Raw genomic sequence first — 6,879 nt, forward strand, 5'->3', positions numbered from 1 at the left:
TGAATGTCACTCCTCCAATTACCTCTGGAGCTATCCCATGGGACCCAGACACGAAAGTGCCTGCTCTTGGGCTCCATCAGGTACTTTCCCTCCCAGCTTTCTGGACACAGCATGGATGGAAAGCTGCTGAGTCAGGCTTTGAACTCTCAGGTGAGCTAGTTTTTTTCTTTTTTTGGTGGGGCATGTATTTAACTTTAGGGATGAGACCTGGCCCCCTTCATTCCCAGCCTGGGGTCTTAACTGCATTTATGCACTGGCAGCTGAAGCTGTATCCTTACCCACCGTCGCAGTGAGCATCACAGCATTTGTGCCCGTGGCATACCCCTGCCCTCAAGTCGATGAGTCAGCGACTTGGTGTGCATTACAGGCTCTGTAAGAGCAGTGGCCACACTTGCATCTCGACGGGCGGTAGATATAGACAGAGAAAGAACGAATGAGATGCTCTTGGGGAAGGAGCAGCATTAACTGAAGCCTGCTGGTTGTTGATTATCCAGTTCAGGATCAATAGCAAAAGTGGAACTGGACTAGGTGCAGACAGACCACACACAGATGGTTCTTCTGCCGCTGTGCCATGACTGTGTGTATGGAGGCCACTTACTGACTTTTATGTGACTTAGTTCTAAGGATAGATGGTTTATGATGTGAGTTTTCAGCTCCACAGAGGTGTGAAAAGAGGATCTGTATAGTTATGCTGTTGGCCATTTTTGATATAATAATCAATAAATGCCATGTGATGTTTCGTACTTCATTGTAAAATAGGCTCTGTGTTAAAAATATTTTGCCCAAGTGCAGGCTCATGTGCTTTCTGAGCAGAGTTACAGCTATGTTGCTCAGTATGTTACTTCTGTGAGCTAAAGTTTTGAGTTAGTTCATAAGGATTTATCCCATTGTAACTCATGGAGCATCTACATAATGGGTGGTTTGTGCTGACCCGGTCTCCAGGGTTCCTTCTGACTACAGAACCATTAGCAGGATACTTTGTACCAAATGCCTAACATAGCATGAAGAGACCCCTCCTGTCCTGGTGCCATTGCTTAGGGCAGCTCTGTTGAAGGTGAAGACACTTGCTCATTCATTCATTCAGACATCCCAGGTTTTAGCAGGTCCCCAGTGCCCCCATGAGTGAAACCTTCTCTTTGTTTTACTGAGGTGCCAAGAATCAAAAAGTCAGGGCTTTGAGCAGGCTGGAGAATGGGCCACATCCAAGCCTGTAATAACATGTATGTTTGATAGGAAATGAAAAGATGATGAAGTTTTCTATCAAGGCCAGACACAGATTGACACTTCTGTGACCGCTTCATACTGTGTCAGTTCAAAATGCTTTCAGGTCACCTTCTAACAAATGTAGGAATTGGAAGATAAGTCGGCACACAACACCCTCAGTGTCTGGATCTCAGAATGTCTTGGTGATTATAAGGTACTATCAAGTAATTAAATATCACTAGTTACTATTACACAGTGACCTTTATGTTTGAGTTGTTATTTATAAATTGTGAACTGAAACTCCATCAGGATTATGGGTACAGGATTTAGAGATGTTCAGTTTTGAATGACTTGTATATAGAAAACATTTCAGGCTCTTTACAAAGAACAACAATTTCCTGAGCTCTCAGATAGAATTTGTTATCTCTATAGGAAGTTTAACCTCAAATGTATCTTTATCAAAGTCCACTTGGATGTTTTGGATTGGTGCAACAATTGTAGTTCATGCTTTCCTTGCTGAGGGTCTGGGATGAGGGGAAGTAGCAGGAGTGGGAGTAGGGTTGGGGGTAGACGTAACTTTCATTTTTTCCAATCTTACTTTTAATGATGATTCTTAAGTGCTTTAACCTCCCTTGTAGCCCACCACCCACCAGAGGTAGTGAAAAAAGAAAGGATACAGGGGTGTGTGATGGTTGGGGGGGAACTGCACCTGTTTAGAAAGGTTCTTTGGAAGCTACTCCCATCTGTGTTGTCTGGAAACTGGCAGTTCAGTACACAGGTCAGCAGGCATTTCAGTCCACTAGCAAAGGATACACCAGCAGTCCAGGTCAGTAGAGTTGGTGTTACAGGACTTAGCAGAGGCAGCCAGGCCTCAGCAGGAATACCAGGTGAAGTTCTCAGCTGTGCCTCTCTCAGGGAAGCGAAGATCAGTGAGACCCACAAGCCTTGCACAGCTAGCTGTACCCGCAAGTCAAGCTCTGTCTGTGTCCTCCATGTGCCTTGCCTCAGCACTGGTCTAGCCTCAGCACGTGCATCCGATCAGCCCAAGTACTCAGAAGCAGCAACAAACAGCACTGCACCACCAGAAGCTTTTTGGTGCATTTCTCTCTATGGCATCCCAACAAATGCAGCTCAACTACACAATGTAAGGTAGAGCAGCACATGCATGCTGTTAGCAAAGAATCTTTCATCATATGTCCTTTCACATGCTTGCTTTAGCAGAACCTCCTCTCCCCTATGTCTGCTTCAGTGAAACGTTCCTTTGTGAGTCTGCCTTAGCCTTTCACACCTGTGTCCACTCTAACAAACCGTTCCTTCACATGTTTGCTTCAGCAAAACACCATCCAACTGACATTCCAAAGAACCCTTAAGTTTCCACTTCAGGTAGGGGTTGGGGCTCGGGGTGTCGTGGCGTGACCTTTTCTGCTGAGCTCTGTGGCCTTGGGCTTAGTTTCAGAACCACGTCCTGCTGCTGATTTTCCAAGCTGATGCATAGCATTTCTGTATCCATTCCATTCCTGTTTACAACAAAGGAAAGAAACCTTGGTAGCTGGCTCCCATTAAGCCCTAAATAAACAGAAGCAAACTAACACAACAGTAATTGTAGTGTTAAACCTGTTGTCTGGGCTTACTGCAGAGAAGAGCTAGGAGCTAAACTGTGTGAAGAACTCAGTCTCCTTTAGGGAGAACACACTCCACTGTTTTAGAAACCCTGCCGTGCCTGCATCATAAGGATGTGCAGTCATTGGTAGGCCATTAATATGCTGGTGCCTTTCCATAAAGCTTCCTTGTCAGATCCAGTCTGATCAGTGCATCATTTTGAAGGAGGTGGTGTGTGGTACTCGCTTCATTGCCTTTGCTGGGTATCACTGCCTTTCTAGCTGTACTTTTCATTTCTTCAAAGGCACTCGGAGTGCAGATAAAGCCATTGTAGTCATTTTTAAAAACAGCTTCAAAGGCGGGAACGTTACTCAGCTCATTCACTGTTGTATGATCATAACCAGCTCCTGACTCCAGAGCTTTCTCCTGATTCCAAACTGAGTTCCCAATCCTGATGATTCCTCTAGTCTCAGACTCCCCTGGCCTCTCATGTCTGTCTCTATCCCTGTCCCTCTCCCCTTTGTGTCCCTTGTTCTACTCACTCCCTTGGGCAGGGTTTTGCTATATAACTATGGTGGGCATCAAACTCACAGCAAGTCCATTATAGCCTCAGCTTCCTGGGTTGTAGGCATATAGATAAATGCCATGATGCCTGCTCGCGGGCATTCTCATATATTCATTCTCTCTCCTCTCTCTCTTTTCTCCCCCACCCCCGTCTCCATCTCCCTCTCCTACAGATTTACTATTACTATTATTAGATGTGTTTGTCTTTATGCAGGTAGGTGTGTGTATATGGTGAGTCTAGGTACATGATGAAGCCAGAGGTTTTGGGTTTCCCTGAAGTTGGAGTTATAAGCAGTTGTGAGCTGCCAACATGGATACTGGGATCTGAACTTGGTTCTCTGCAAAAGTACCATGTGCTCTTAACTGCAGAACCATTGCTCCATTCATCCCTGTTAAAAATCCATTCTGTATACTGTGGGGTATGCAAGCATGAGCATGAGTGCATGAGTACATGCCTGCATGCAAGTGTACAAGCATGCGTACAAGTGTACGAGCATGCATGTGTGCATAGGTAAATACCACGCGTGCTCCTCAGTCACTCCCCAGGTTACATTTAGAGACAGAGTCTCACACAGGGCTCTCTGGCTGACTACCAATTCCCAAGAACCTCCCTAGTCAGCAGGATTACAGCCACGCGTTAGCATCTCTGGCTTTTTAATGGGTGCTGGGGCTAAAACTCAGGTCCTTATGATTGCAAGGCAGGTGCTTCACCTGTTACTTTCCCAGGTCCAGTTCCCAGTTTGTGTAAATGCAGCATGGTGAGTTCTTGGATCCATAGCTCATGATTGGTAGCACAGTCCTGGTGTGGGGCTGTGCATTAGCCAGTCGTGATGAGGGTGTTACTGACCAGTCGTGATGAGGGTGTTACTGACCAGTCGTGATGAGGGCATTACTGACTAGTCGTGATGAGGGCATTACTGACCAGTTGTGATGAGGGCATTACCTAGGCAACACATCCAAGCTTGCTCTCTAACTGATGGTCCAGAACAGCACTGCATCCTGTGTTCAGATTGAAACCGGCTATTTCCCTTACAGTAACATGACCTACTTAAGTAGAGATGAATTGAAAAGTACAACTGTTTCATATTGAATCCTTAAAAATATTGTGAGTACTTTCTATACTAGAATGTTCTGGACTGTGGTTAATTTAATTACTATTTTATGGAGCTGAAGCCAGCCTTGAACTCCTGATCCCCCTGCCTCCACCTACCACATGCTCTGACTACAGGCATGTGCTACTGTGCTTGCCTCTTGTTACTGTTTTATAAATGAGATTCTCCTTCATCTTTACCTACATCTTTAAATTTATCAACTACTTTTTAGTGGTAAAACATTTACCCACAGAAGAATATGACAGAGGAATGTTCTTGAAGGAAGGTTTACCTCCCTCCCTTGCCAGTGAGTGTTTTCCTGGCATCTACCAGACCCCCATCCCATTGCCCTATTTGAGGGAATGCATGACCATCTAGGGACAACAGATCCATACTGCTATGTTCTTATGGTCATAGCACTGCCCCCTCTCCCAGTCTCTGTCACAGCCTGGCTCCCACTGCGTTCTCCCATGGGTAGCATACTGTGTACATTTGTGCACTGCATGGTCTATTGATAAGTGCTGACCCCTTTCCTGAGCCCCACCTTTTCTTGGCAAGTGACCCTATAAACTTAACACCTGCCCCAGGCCAGAGCCTCTCCGGTGGAGTACTATGTCCTTTTGGCACCTGGTACCAGATTGCTGACCTCGCTGTCTGCTGTCTCCTAATTTAGCATGGAGGTCCCTCTGGTCAAGGGCATTATCCTGTTCTTCTAGTGCTGGTACAGAGTGAGTGCATAAAATGACCAACTTAAAAGAAAACCAACTAGTTCTATGACTAGTTGGTCTGGAGGGCCTCAGCCCAGTGGGATGTGCATAGCTTTTTATTTAATTGGAACTCTTTATGTGACTTAATCGAGGAGAGTGACCCAAGGTCATATTTAGTAGACAACTAAAAACTTGGTAACAGGTCAAATGGTGTCCTCTAATGTCCTATATATTAACTGTTTATGTGGCTAATGCAAGGCTGCACAGCTCATGTGCACTTTAGGACTCTGTTACATTCTTCTGGTGAAAGAGAATAGGTTTTCTGGGTTTCTTCTCTTCTGTGTCTTTGGGCCCATGGAGTCAATCATTGGTCTCGAAGATTACAGTGGCTTTCATAAGAATATGTCCTGTTTTATTTAATCGTGACAGTGACTCTAAGTTAGAGGGTATAGGACTGTTCTCCTGTGAACAGCAACAGTGTTCTGAGAACTCACACGGGCCTTTGTGGCAGCTCTCTTCGGTCTGGCTCACAGGTTGTCTGGATTCTGGAGGTAGACCGAGAACATTTCCAGGGAGAAGTTCAGAGAAGAGTTGTCTCAAATGTTTGCCCATGCCCATGCATTGCGTTCTTACAATTTTTATCCAGGAGATCCTCAATATGTCTCAACTCAGAGTAAGAGTAATCAAGTCATGATGTTGGATACCTGCCATCCTGACACTCAGGAGGGTGAGGTGGGAGGATCACAAGTTGGAGGAGAACAGAGTGAGCCTCTAAGACACGATTTAAACTGAAAATCGATGTAGAGCAGTGGCGTCATAATTTGTTTCCATGTATAATTCTTCTAGTGTTTATATCCCAAGTACTGAAGCAGGATGGACATAGGTGGCCAATCACAGATTACTTACTGCTTGGTCACAGCGTGTTTTTATATAACAAACCATACAAACGATAGAATTGCCTGTCCCCGAGGATGGAACCTAGGACAAACCTAGGCTTGTTCCACGTCAGCTCAGGGTAACTTACATTCTGATCACCTGATGTGGTGGGTGCTTCTTTCTCCTGATTTGCTTTTGGTGAGAGTGGAGAAGGAATAACATACTTCTAATGTGCTTCAAAACACCTCAGCTCTGATGGCTGGTACAGGATGGGACCTAAGCTCCCACTGCACACTCACAACCCTGATCCCCCTCCTCTCACAGTATCCCCCCGCACCCCTCTCCTCCAACATCCCTATCCCCCAAAGCCTGAGGGAATGACCTCTTCTCTCGGCTGCAGTTGTGTGCTCTTCTGCTCTTATGAGTGAATGAATGAATGAATGATAACTTCTCTGGAATCCATGCAAATATTTGCAGCTGAATAACCTGCCATTCCTCTGTCTTCTGAGCAGATTGCTGTCCACTAACCTGTAACCACTGCCGCAAGCTGCTTGCTCTGTGGTGCTGTATTTCTGCCTTAAGCGAACACACAGGCTCTGCGTTTGTGGTCAGAGGTGACGAGGAGCAATGGAATGGTGGGTGGAGAGAAAGAATTTTAAGCCTTGCCCTCGGAGGTCAACTGACATGAGGGAAAAACTATCTATTAGTTATTTACCACAAAAGCCAGGTAGCGATAGCCATGGCACAGACTCCCATATTGACTTCTACTGAGGACTGTGTAATTGTTGTTTGATTTGGATGTGTGGTACCCAGGGACACCAGTGATGCTCTCAAGGCTA

The 6,879-nt window shown here is 45.6% G+C and overlaps 1 protein-coding gene across 8 annotated transcripts in view; it reads left to right on the forward strand.

The window, feature by feature from the left end:
- Nucleotides 1–6,879, forward strand: part of Tnik (TRAF2 and NCK interacting kinase) — a 398,405-nt gene that overhangs the window by 102,273 nt on the left and 289,253 nt on the right.

The sequence above is a fragment of the Rattus norvegicus genome, chromosome 2, assembly GCF_036323735.1.
Source record: "Rattus norvegicus strain BN/NHsdMcwi chromosome 2, GRCr8, whole genome shotgun sequence".
Taxonomy (NCBI): Eukaryota; Metazoa; Chordata; class Mammalia; order Rodentia; family Muridae; genus Rattus; species Rattus norvegicus.